Consider the following 14157-nt stretch of genomic DNA (forward strand, 5'->3'; position numbering starts at 1 on the left):
TTCCAGACCTACTTGGGACTTCAGTAAATGGGGCCCTCAAATGTCACCCCCAAATGATGACTATTGAGACTAGAATCCTTTGGGAAGTAGAAAACAAACATTTTACAGAATGATCCCAGTGTGCAAGGAAATTTGTGCAAGTTTTGGGGATTCTGCATAAAGCCTTCACACAAAGTGATTTCTGGAACATTCCATTGCAAGCAGAAATAAGCAAAGCCACTCCCTTAAGATCAAAACTGGAATTTCCGATTGCCTTTGTGACCTAGAGAAACCACTGGGACAAGAAGAGATAGGTATCTCAGGCTGACATGGATAAATGGCACTTTGTGACATATCTTTTGAACTTGGGCTTAGTTACCCTGGTACTTTATCCTAAGCCTGCCCCCTAGAGGTCTCCTATTTCCACAAGGTTCCTAGATGGAAATTAATGGGGGATTATAAAAACAAAGCACTTTTCTGGTTACAGGAAGGGGGAATTGATAAGATATCACCGATTCACCTCAGTCAGACTGTATCCTGTGGCAGACACTCCAAGTTGTCACCCCAACAACTAACTACCGAAGAAGTGCCCTTCTTTGCTAGAAGAACCTGAATATTTATCATTTTCCAAACAGCTACTTCCTTGGAAACTGACTTGCTCAGTGACTTGTTTTGGCAATAGACATGTGAGACCGTCTTGACCAATGAGACAGGGGGAAGTCTACCAAGAGGATTCTGTGAAGAATTTTAGAGGTCTTGAAAGAGAGGATTTAACAGGGTCATTCCACATTTGGGAACAGTCAGGAAGGTGCTGTGGGCAGAGGATAAAGGCGGGGACACAGAGAAAATAGAATAACAGCAGTGTTTCCACCACATCAATTCACTCCAAAGACCACGAGGTCTCCTCCTCAGCCTCACACATCCACTCACCTCATCTTTTTATGGCTTTGGCGCAAGCAACTTGAGGACCAAATTAACATCTCTTCCAACTCTGGTCTGCTTATACATTTCAAATCATACTTTGAAGCATCAATAAAGAAATTAGGGGTCAACAGTGTTCACAAACATATGAATCATCTATTTAATTGGGAATTGGAAGAGGCAGTAAGGTTTCTCTGGTAATTTCGATAATACCACCCAATTATAATATCTAATAATATTGCTAAGAGGCTTTTTCAAATTATTGTAAGAAATATGGGAAGGAAATTTGCCAAGACTTAATTTTCTATACAGTAGTTAGTAAGTCATATTGCAGCGTAGTTATTGTTATAGTTGACAATAAACTATTTTGTTATGCTTGGTTGTTTTTATTTAGGTAGTCACACATTTATTGTTTTGTCTCTAAATCTCTTGACTTTCCTTTTTCTCATCACCAATCAAGTCCCATTTTGTCACTTTTTAGCATTCTGTATTGGACACCTTTGGAAGAGGTGGCGCGTCTGTATTAAGTTTATTCTGCCATTTGCTAAAACCTTGCAAGGTGAGAGCAGTCAATACTGTGAGTTTGGGTTTTGTTCTTGTTGTTGTTGTTTCAGGGGTTTTTTGTTTTTGTTTTGTTTGTTTGTGTGTGTGTGTGTGTTTTGTTTTTTCTTTTATAATTTCCATTACAGTGTCTCGACTTTATATCAACAAAGCAAATCCATGCATCAAACTTATGGAGCTGAAGGAAGAATCACAAGAAACCACAGCTAAACTGATGGCAGTGAGAGCCATCGGTCTGTGGTGGGGAGATGGGAGAACTGGATATAGTTTGTAAACCTAAATGTTTAGGGATGTGATTCCAAAAATCCTGCTTACTTTGGCTTCCTTTTATCATGAAACAGGCAGTTCTTTGTACCTCGAGAGACAAGCAGACTGCAAAGAGCCATCTGAACTGCTCAGAAATGCCTTTAATCTTGACCATTTTCAAACCCAGATCTCCATGGTGAATTATTTTCTGAGGAATTCTTACAATAAAGAGTCTGTTCAGAGGATGCTGATTTTAAAAAATCCTCCTGTCCATGGAGCATAATGAGAAGGGAAACTGGGCAGAGCTTCAGGTAACTTAATAAGAAGGAAGAAAATTTGACAGGAAATGAAAGACTACCCAAGTTGAAAGTGTGTAGCATGAGGAGTAAATGAAATGTAATTCTTGCAGGTCTCACAGTGTTTGCCCTGCAGTCCTGCAGCAGACGCCAGGCCCAGTTGTATAAACATCTAGAAATAAAAAAGGAAGAATGTAGAATATGCTTACCATAATTGCAGGTCAGGGACTTTGGGTCATCTTTCACCAATAATTTAGATTCTATAATTTTCCATCAACTTGTAGTCTCTAAAAGTCCTAACCATTGGTGAGCTGTAAGGATGCTGGTTGTCTACGAGGTGAGACTGTGGGTAGGTCAAACTGACTGGCAATCTAGGTATTTATGACTGGAGGGGAAGCCACCAGAGTGCTGAATTTTAAAGGAGACTGTTTGACAGAGCTCAGCTTCTCCTTCCAGGGCTGGGTGGTGCTGTGTGTCCGCCCTCAGACCATTCTTCTCCTGCTGTGCTGTGCTCTCCACAGCCTGCTTCCCAGGCTTCAGCTGGGCTTGGCCAATTGCTGCAAAGATCAGGTGCTATCCTTGACTTTGACTTATCTAATAAAAATAATTATAATTATTTTTCTCTTCATGCCGTCCTATGCAGATACACTATCATGACCTTAATTCACCAAAACTGAGCTTCAAATAGATTTTAGGTAGCGTGTTCATTAAGTGCTTAGATAAGAATTCAGCCAGGGTCTATAGTTTTTACCTTCTATTCCATATGTAATGTCTGTGTGATACAATTGCTCTGTTCTATGGCTGTGAATGTGTGGACAAAAGTTAAATATGTTAAAATTACGACTGATACAAATTGCTCTCAATTATGTGTCGCAGTCATAAGATACATGGATTGAATTAGGTGATCTTAAAAATTCAACACTGCAATTCTTTGATTCAGTGGGGTTGTGTCAGAACTTGAATTACAGATAAACTCTACTAAATAATTCTAACCCACTCACTTCCCTTCCTAATCTATCAGTAGAGTTTGTTCTTGTTGGTTTGAGAATGGTGCTGTATGTGCGTGGAAAAAATACAGCCTTCAGCTACTCTTAATTATTAACTACTTAAATATTCTTAGTTTTCCCTTCACAGTAATGGAGCTTGAGCCCAGGGCCGCACATACAGCTTCAGCCCTTACATATTTAAATAGAGAAATCAAGTTTCTCTTAAGCTTTTAAGGTCAACATAAAAGCCTTAGGTTCAACTGGCTCAACCATTTACAAGATTTAATTGTCCTAAAACTCAGATCTAATTAGAAACCAAGTTGAATAAATTATTGTACACATTTTAATCTGCATTTACAAGCTTATTGCGCCCGATTTTCTCATGTGCAAAATTCCTGCCAAGGAAAGCTTGAAAATATAGTAAGTAAATTTTTTTTAAAGCACCCCAGCACTTGTTATAATCCAATAGAGTAAAGGGCTAACAGTGTGGCTCAGAGACAGAGAGGCTGTAGCAAAGTAAGGCCCTGTGTTAAACTCCCTGAACTCAAAGAAAAAAAAAACCTATTAATTTTCAGGATTATAACTGTAGTGACTAGGTCTTATTAAATATTTAAAACCTTTACAAATATGACTAAATGTGATTATTCACCTAGAATTAATATTACTATCCACTGTTAAATTTTCTTAAGAATGACATATACTCAGAATTAACTAAATCATGTCATTACAACTGTTACAAGACTTATTCCTGACATTAGACTTCAAAATTAGATCTGGAGCCGAGTGGTGGCGGCGCACACCTTTAATCCCAGCACTCGGGAGACAGAGCCAGGTGAATCTCTGTGAGTTTGAGACCAGCCTGGTCTACAGAGTGAGATCCAGGACAGGCTCCAAAACTACACAGAGAAACCCTGTCTCAAAAGAAGAAGAAGAAGAAGAAGAAGAAAAAGAAGAAGAAGGAGGAGGAGGAGGAGGAGGGGGGAGGAGGAGGAGGAGGAAGGAGACGAAGAAGAAGAAGAAGAAGAAGAAGAAGAAGAAGAAGAAGAAGAAGAAGAAGAAGAAGAAGAAGAAGAAGAAGAAGGAGAAGAAGAAGAAGGGCTTAGATCTAGAAAAGTCTCATTTGTTCCACTGGAGTTGGAGAAGCATCATTCTGAAATGGAACTCAGAATCCAGAGCTCATTCATAATGTCTAAGGCAGTAGTTCTCAACCTGTGGTTGGGACCCCTTTGAAGGTCACATATCAGATATCCTGCATATCAGATATTTACATTACAATTCCTAAGAGTAGTGAAATTACAGTTACAAAGTAGCAACAAAATAGTTTTATGGTTGGGTTCACCACAGCATGAGGAACTGTATTAAAGGGCCTCAGCACCAAGAAGGTTGAAAATCACTGTCTCTAATTGGAATGAAAGTCTAAAAGAGTAAAACAGGCCTGAGGATTAGACCAGAACAATTGAGCTGGCTAAGGTAGAAACTCGGGGTAAAGACCTACAGAATGAAGGTGTGATAGTGCTTTGGGCTCATTTCAAGACCCAAGAGACTGGATTTGCAAAAGTCCTTTGATATATCAAAGCACTTACACTTTGTTACATGTTTAGATACAGACAGTGACGCCCAGCTCACCTACATCACAGCGTAATTGGATTGCGTCTATGAATCCAGTATTAATCTGGATATTAATCCAAGGTTAGTTATTGGCTCAATGACGAGTCTGGACTCTTGCTTACACAGAAAGGGACCAGCAATAGGAACTGAAATGTCTGAAGACAGACTCTCTGGTGAGTCTCTGCTTCCCTTCCAGCCACCAGACTGCTATGACTACAGCAGTTTGGCTACAAAGGGGCTCCCATGGGGACTTCATCCAGCTGAATAAGACAGTAGGATTCATGGGCATGGGACCTATGCAGTCACACAATGTGGAGCACTTCAACAGGATCTCACACTTGCAGCAAGGTGCCTAGTCCAAGTTAGCTTTGAGATCCCAGCATTCCTCCTGCTTTCCGTGTGCATGGATTACAGGCATGAGCTGCCATTCCTGGCTCGTAAACACATTTTTATTACTATTTTTTATTGTTCAACAGTTTCATACATTTATAAAATGAATTTTAGTCGTTTCGCCTCTCATTCCCCCTTCTCATGCCCTCTCCTGCTGAAACCCTTCCTTCTGACAAGCCCCGCCCCCTGGTACTTTTGTGTCTTCTCTTGCATGTGACCCACTGAGTTTAATCAGAGTTTCTCGCCCCAGTGTTCATGGGGTGTTATTTAGTGGAGCAAGTGCAATTTATCAGCGGCTATCCCACTGAAGAAAACGATACCCTCCTCCCCTAAGTACAGTTAACGCTCAATAGTCCGACCCACGAGCCCCTCCCTCTGTCAGGATGAAAGTTTGATGGGCCCAGCCTTGTGCAGCTGCAAGGAGTTCATGAGAGCAATATTCATACCACGTCCTGAAGATGTCTTTTTTTTTTTTTAATTTATCTACTTATTTATTATGTCTACAGTGTTTTGTCTGCATGTGTTCCTGCAAGCCAGAAGAGGGCACCAGGTCTCATGGTTGTGAGCCCCCATGTGGTTGCCGGGAATTGAACTCAGGACCTCTGGAAGAACAGTCAGTGCTCTTAACCTCTGAGCCATCTCTCCAGCCCCCTGAGGATGTCTTTTTGGTACACACTCTCTCATCCTCTGGATCTTACATTCTTTCTGATTTCTAGTGTTCCTTGGGCCTCGGAAGTGATGATGCAGCTGTCCCATTGAGGGCGGAGCAGTCTACCATCTTTTACTCTCCGCACTCTGTCCTGGGTTTCTGCACTCACCGCGGTCAGCTGCTTGAGAACCTGCTCTGACCAAGGCTGGCTACTGTACTGACTTCCACGGTCAAACCTGAGCTGAGGCCATCACATTCCTAGCACCGTCTTTTAAAACAACAAAAGACAGTGTATTTTCAACTCACAAACCATAGGGGTAGTTTCCAAATGCCTTTGGATGGCTGCTTCTGCCAAGCAGGAGTGAAACGTCCCTACAGCAAGGCATTAACTAGCCGAGGACTGGTGTCCCAGACCTGGGGGGGGGGGCTGCTCCTCAGTCATTGCTCCCTAGCTGTGACTCTCTGTAACGGGGGGGGGGTGCCTGACTGGATTTCTAATGGGACCCCTACGTAGTTGAATGTGGCTTCACCGCTGTTACCATCCAGCAACACCCTGGTGTTGCCATAGGCCTGTCAAGAACTTCATCCCGCCATTGATGTTCCAAAGGAGTCCTGTTCTTAGCTGACACTACCTAGTGATAGCTTGATCCGTGAGGAGGATTTTTTTTCTAGCATGGACAATGGGCAGATGGATAGAGCTTTTCTTAAATTATATGATTTTTATTATTTAAAATAAAATTTAAATTTAAACATATTTTGACCATGTTTTCCCCTCCCCCAAGTCCTTCCAGATCCAGTTCCCTTCCCTATTCACTCAACTCAAAAAATAAACATAAACCCAATACAAAAAGCCCCCAACACCAAGAAAGATAAATAAAACACCACCCAATAAACAAACAAACAAAACCCCACCAAACTGTAGCTAAATAAAATTACACGCAAAAAACAAAAACAGAACAAAAATCCTGTGGAGTCCAATAACGTGTTTGTCAAGTGAGCATGAGGCCTGTCCTGGAGTGGTGGATATACCCATGCCAGTCCATTGGAGAAAGCTGTTTTCCCTCTCCCAGCAGGGGTCAGTGACAGGTCAGCTGTTAACCGCTCTTTGCCCTAGTGGCTAAGTTTTCATTCATTCATTCATTCATTCATTTTTTAAATATAACAAAATAAAAATAATGACGTAAAACAAAAACTATCACATCAAAGTTGGACAAGACGAACCCAAAGAAGGAGAAGAGCCCAAGAGAAGGCACAAGAGTCAGAGACTTGTTCACACACTCAGGAGTCCCTCAAAAAACGCTGGCCTGGAAGCAAGAATATGCACACAGAGGACCTAGTGCAGACTGTGCATGCTGCTCCATTTTCTGTGAGTTCATGAGCTATGGTCATGTTGTTCTCTTGGTGTCCTCCATCCCTTCGGCTCTTACGGTCTTTCTGCCCCTCTTCCGGTGGCGGCGTTCTCTGAGACCTGCGGGGAGGGATTTGATGGAGACATCCCATTTAGGGCCGACTGTTCCAAGATGTCTCACTCTCTGTGAAATATCCGACTGTGGGTCTCTGTGTTTGTTCCCATTTGTTGCAGGAGGAAGCTTCTCTTCTGATGGCTGAGCAAGGCACTGATCTATGAGTATAGCAGAATGTCTTTAGGAGTCATTTTATCTCTACACTTTTTTCTTTTTTTTACTCTGTCACAACTGAGACTTTATTGGTTGAGTACACAGACATTTCAATTCTTAAAACATGGACCCAAACTCTAAGAGTCATACATTGTGTTCACCTACCCAAAAGAGCCATGTGTTGTTTCTCTTTGAACTTATTCCAGTGATGTTCCATCCTAAACTTGACAAGTTTTCCCTAAGACCTCACATAATAATCAAATGCTCACAATCCTTAATTCCATTGACTCACAATTTTATGCCACATACAGTACGTATTCAAAATTTCAATCTTTCACAGCACATTATCACAATTGTTAGGAAAATGGACTGCCATGACCATAGACAGTTCTGACAGGGCAAGGACTGGGGAGTGGTTTTTTAGGATACAGTTCTACTAGAAACACGAGACCAGAAATAACTGAAAATATTCCAGACACAAATGCACGACCAAGACTCCAAGTATGCTTTGTGTTGTAGGATATAAAACTAGCCCCCTCTACGGAATGTTATGGTGACCCCCGAGACAGTCACAGCCTCTCCTGATTCAGTATCCTGCTATTTTATGGTTGTACCAAAAAATAAACAACCAGCAAGTGATTTAACCTCTTTTAAAAAAATCATTTACACTTAAAAAATGGGATGAGGCCGGACTTCCTCCCACCTTTTAAAAATGTTTCTAGAGGTACTAAAAAAAATCGCATTTGCAAAATAGTTGATAAAATTATTCCTCTGGATTGTACAGGAAGGGAGGCGGGGACACTGACAGACACGATGGATGGTTAGTCGGACTTGGCTTCTTTCTCTTCTATTTCAGAGGCTGGACTCTGGTTCTCAGCCTCTCCATGTTCTGCAGGGACATCTGTGGTTTGCTGTCAGCCACCTCCGTCTGTTTGCCCCCTGCTCCCCTCTTCCCTTTTGTTTGCACTTTTTTGTCTGATGGTTTATCCTTTCCCGAGGCCTTCTTCGGCTTCGCGTCCACCTTGGCAGAGGCGGGCTCCTCACCCAGCGCCTGCTTGGGCTCCGCCTTCGCCGCTCCATCCTGCTAACCTTCCTCTTGGGCATCTTGGCTGCGCTGGGTGGGAGGCCCCGAACCCGGAGCTACACCGCCTCGGCCGCCACGGCTTGAACTCACTTTTTTCTTTTTTTTCGACCAGTATTATCTGGTTTTCTCCTAGGTCCCTGGACTATCTAGTGTCAGGTTCTTGGTCACCTAAGCAGTGTCAGGTATGGGTTCCATCTTGTGGAGCGGGCCTTAAGTTAAATCAGTCATTGCTTGGTTACTCCCACAGGCTCTGTGCACCAGTAGCCTATCTTGCAGGTAGTACATCATTGTAGAAAAAGGTTTTGTGATTGTCTTGGCGTTTACATTTCTCTTTTGAGAGCATGCAGAGTAAGTTCTTATACCAACGACACTGGAACTTAGGGGTGAAGGCTCTATGTGGGCACCTACTTGACATCTCCATCTTCAATGAGTTGTGTAGGTGTTATCTTCAACATTGGGGCCTTGCCTTCAGTTTGTGGAGAGCAACCTATACTCTTGGCAACAGCCTGAGTTGTTTGGGGATTTCCATGGGTCCCCTTTGATCAACAACTCAACCCAACCCCAGTACTGGAAGCTTCTTTTGATGTCCGGTTGGAGCCGGGCAGTAGCGGCACACACCATTAATCCCGGCACTCAGGAGGCAGAGGCAGGCGGATCTCTGAGTTCAAGGCCAGCCTGGTCTACAAAGCAAGGGCTAGGACAGCCAGGACTGTTACACAGAAACCCTGTCTCAACAACCCCCTCCCCCCAAAAAAAAATAGATGTCCAGTTGGGACTCTGTCTCCTCCATTATTTGGTGATTTCATTAAGATGGCCTTCATATACATGTATAAAGTTTCTAGTTTATTAACCTTCCATTCTACCCCTCAAATATCCCTTAGTTTTGGCTATCTCCCCTGTGTTCCCTTCCCCAACCTCCCTCCTCCTCCCCCACACTCCTGACCCTCCCATTCCAGACCTGCTCCATGTAGTCATAGCTATCTATTCTATTTCCCTTTCCCAAATCTATCTGTTCTCTCTAGTCCAGCAGTTCTCAACCTGTGGGGGTTGAGTGACCCTTTCACAGGGGCCGCATATCAGATATCCTGCATATCAAGATATTTACATTATGATTCATAACAGTAGCAAAATTACAGTTATGAAATAGCAATGAAATAATTTTATGGTTGGAGGTCACCACAGCATGAGGAGCTGTATTAAAGGGTCTCAGCATTAGGAAGGTTGAGAACCACTGCTCTAGTTCTTTATTCTGTACCTAATCTCTGTGGGTTGTAGCTTAGTTATCATTGACTTCACAGCTAATATCCACATATAAGTGAAAACATAACATATTCATCTTTCTGAGTCTGGGATACCTTACTAGGGAAGATTTTTTTCTAGTTCCATCCATTTGCCTGCAAATTTCATGAAGTTTTTTGTTTTTGTTTTTAACGGATGAGTAATACTCCATTGTGTTAATGTACCACATTTTCTTTACCCATTCTTCTGTTGAGGGACTAGGTTGTTTCAAATTTCTGGCTATTGTGGATAGAGCAGGAATGAACATAGTTTAGCAAGTGTTTCTGTGGTAGGATGAGGCATCCTTTGGGTAGATGCCCAAGAGTGGTATAGCTGGATCTTGAGGTAAATTGATTCCCATCTTCCTGAAAAACTGCCATACTGGTTTCCATAGTGGCTATACAAGTTTGGACTCCCATCAGCAATAGATGAGTGTTCCCCTTGCTCCACATCCTTGCCAGCATGAGCTGACATTTGTTTTCTTGATCATAGCCATTGTGACAGGTGTAAGATGGAATCTCAGAGTAGTTTTGATTGCATTTCCCTGGTGGCTGAGGATGTTGAACATTTAAGTGTTTCTCAACCATTTGCGTTTCTTGTTTTGAGAATTCTGTTGATTTTTGTATCCCATTTTTTAATTGATTCAGTTTCTTGATGTCCCTTTTTTTTTTTTTTTTAAGTTCTTTATATATTTTGGATAGTATCTCTCTATCTGGTATGTAGTTGGCAAAGATCTTTTCCCATTCTGTAGCCTGCTGTTGTCTGAATGATGGTGTCCTCTGCCATGTGTAAGTGTGTCCGTTTCATGAATTCCCATTGTTGTTGTCCTTAGTGCCTGTCTGGTCACCGTTGTGACTTTTATTACTGCGGAGACAGCATGGCCAAAGCAACTCTTATGACAGAAAGCATTTTACTGGGGGCTTGCTTCCAGTTGAGAGGCTGAGTTCATTATCACCACAGTGTGGATCATGGTGGCATGCAGGCTGGAGCAGTAGCTGAGAGCTAGATCCTGATCTGCAGGCACAGAGAGGGAGAGCAAGGTGAGCTTGACATGCGAGGTTTTGAAACTTCAAAGCCCCCCTTCCTCCAGTGACACTTCCTCCAACTTCCTCCACACATACTCCAACTAGGCTGTACCTCCGGATCGTTCTAATCCACAAATAGTGCCATTCATTCCCTGTTGACTAAGCATTTGAATATATTAGCCTGAGGAGGCCATTCTTATCCAACCACCACAGTGCCTGTACTATTACTGTTCTGTTTTGGAAGTCTTCTCCTGTGCCAAGGAGTTCAAGGCTGTTCTCCACTTTCTCGTTTATGAGATTCAGTGTGTCTGGCCTTTGTGAGGCCTTTGAGATATTTGGAGTTGAGTTTTATGCAGGGTGATAAGTCTGGATCTATTTGCATTCTTCTACATGCAGCAGCTGTTCAGTTTGACCAGCACTGTTTGTTGAAGATGTTGCCTCTTCCCCCAATGAATATTTCTATCTTCGTTATAAAAAATCAGTTGTCCATAGGTGTGTGAACTCATTTTTGGGTTTTCAATTGTATTCCATTGATCAGTGTGTCTGTTTTTGTGCCAATGCTGTTCTATTTTTATTACTATAGCTTTGGAGTACAATTTGAGATTGGGGATGGTGATGCCTCCAGAAGTTCTTTTATTATTAAGTAACAGGTTTTCTGCTCTCCAATAATGAATGTCTCTGCCAATGCTGTAAGCTTGATCAAGCCAAACTGAAAAAGTAAAAGAACAGGTTTACCTGAGCAAAGCAGCTCCCTGGTGAGTTCTCCAGTCCCAGAGACCAAGGCCAGAGAAGCCGAGCCCACAAACTAAAGCAGGGAGACTTCACAGGTTGTCGGCAAGGGATGATGCTGTGTTTGCCACAAGCTGGGTTTGTGCCCAAGTGTGGTCAAATGCTGAGCGCTCAGGCAGGGACTTGGGCAGCTGGTGACAACAGGGGAGGAAGTAGCAATAGTCACCAAGAATGTGGAACTGGGCTTTTTGGTGCCTGTCCTCTGAGCAGGTGGGTTTGGAGAGAGAGGGGGAGATTGAGGAGAGAGTTGGGGTGGGAGGGGGAGGGGGCTTTCAGAATCATGCTGAGGTAAGCTGGAGGCTCCAGCTAAACATTCAGGATTATTTTAGTTATCTTGGGGGTTTTTGTGTGTGTTTCAATTTGAAACTGAAAATTGTCCTTTCAAGTTCTGTGAAGAATTGTGTTGGAATTCTGCTTGGGATTGCATTGAATCCATAAATTGCTTTTGGTAAGATGGCCATTTTTACTACGTTAATCCTACTGATCCAGGAGCATGGGAGATTTTTTTTTTCCCTTTTATTTTATTTTACAATACCATTCAGTTCTACATATCAGCCATGGGTTCCCCTATTCTCCCCCCTCCCACCACCTCCCCTTACCCCCAGCCCACCCCCCATTCCCACCTCCTCCAGGGCAAAGCCTCCCCCGAGGACTGCAATCAACCTGGTAGACTCAGTCCAGGTAGGTCCAGTCCCTTCCTCCCAGTCTGAGCCAAGTGTCCCTGCATAAGCTCCAGGTTTCAAACAGCCAACTCATGCAATGAGCACAGGACTTGATCCCACTGCCTAGTTGCCTCCCAAACTGATCAAGCCAATCAACTGTCTCACCTATTCAGAGGGCCTGATCTAGCTGGGGGCCCCACAGCCTTTGGTTCATAGTTCATGTGTTTCCATTTATTTGGCTATTTTTTTCAATAATTGAATAAAACCAAAATTTATTATAAGCCACAGTCATCCTAGGGACCTCCATGCTATATATATAGCTTCCATGGTTCTATGGGTTGTGGTCTGATTGTTCTTTATTTTATATCTAGAATCCACTTATGAGTGAGTACATACCATAACTGTCTTTCTGGGTTTGGGTTACATCACTCAGGATGATTTTTTCTAGTTCCATCCATTTGCCTGCAAATTTCATGCTTTCATTGTTTTTCTCTGCTGAGTAGTATTCCATTGTGTATATGTACCACATTTTTTTCATCCATTCTTCTGTTGACAGGCATCTAGGTTGTTTCCAGGTTCTGTCTATTACAAATAGTGCTGCTATGAACATAGCTGAGCATGTATCTTTATGGTATGAATCAGCATTCCTTGGGTATATGCCCAAGAGTGGGATGGCTGGGTCTTGAGGTAGTTGGATTCCTAATTTTCTGAGAAACCGCCATACTGATTTCCACAGTGGTTGTACAAGTTTACATTCCCACCAACAGTGGAGGAGTGTTCCCTTTGCTCCACATCCTCTCCAACATTGACTGTCATTGGTGTTTTTGATCATAGCCATTCTGACAGGTGTAAGGTGGTATCTCAGAGTCGTTTTGATTTGCATTTTTCTGATGATTAAGGATGTTGAGCATTTCTTTAAACGTCTTTCAGCCATTGGTAGTTCTTGTTTTGTGAATTCTCTGTTTAGCTCTTTAGCCCATTTTTAAATTGGACTGTTCAGTATTCTGATGTCTAGTTTCTTGAGTTCTTTATATACTGTGGAGATCAATCCTCTGTCAGATGTGGGGTTGGTGAAGATCTTTTCCCATTCTGTTGGCTGTCTTTTTGTCTTATTGACTGTGTCTTTTGCCCTGCAAAAGCTTCTCAATTTCGAGAGGTCCCATTTATTAATTGTTGTGCTCAGGGTCTGTGCTGTTAGTGTTTTATTTAGGAAATGGTCTCCGGTGCCAATGCGTTCAAGAGTGCTTCCTACTTTCTTTTCTATTAAGTTTAGTGTAGCTGGAATTATGTTCAGGTCTTTGATCCACTTGGACTTGAGTTTTGTGCATGGTGACAGATATGGATCTATTTGTAATCTTTTACATATTGAGATCCAGTTATGCCAGCACCATTTGTTGAAGATACTTTCTTTTTTCCATTATATAGTTTTGGCTCCTTTGTCAAAAACCAGGTGTTCATATGTGCATGGATTAATGTCAGGGTCTTCAATTCGATTCCATTGGTCCGTATGTCGGTTTTTATACCAGTACCAAGCTGTTTTTATTACTATAGCTCTATAGTAGAGTTTGAGGTCAGGGATGGTGATGCTTGGGAGATATTTTTATCTCTTGATTTCTTCTTCAATTTCTTTCTTCAATGTCTTAAAGTTTTTTTCATACAAATCTTTCACTTGTTTGTTTGGAGTTACCTCAAGATATTTTATATGATTTGAGGCTATTGTGAAGAGTGTTATTTTCCTGATTTCTTTTTCAGACTGTTTGTTGTTTGTATATAGGAAAGCTGCTTATTTTTATGAGTTAGTTTTGTAACCAGCAACTTTGCTGAAAGAGTTTATCAGCTGTATGTGTTTTCTTGGTGGAATTTTTCAGGACACTTATATATACTATCATATCATCCGCAAATAAAGATAATTTGACTTCTTCCTTTACAATTTGTATTTCTTTGATCTATTTCAGTTGTCTTATTGATCTAGGTAAAACTTCAAGTTCTATGTTGAACAGATATGGAGAGAGTGGACAGCCTTGTCTTGCTCCTGATTTTAGTGGAATTGCTTTGAGTTTCACTTCA

This window comes from Peromyscus leucopus, chromosome 20 (genome assembly GCF_004664715.2).
Source record: "Peromyscus leucopus breed LL Stock chromosome 20, UCI_PerLeu_2.1, whole genome shotgun sequence".
Taxonomy (NCBI): Eukaryota; Metazoa; Chordata; class Mammalia; order Rodentia; family Cricetidae; genus Peromyscus; species Peromyscus leucopus.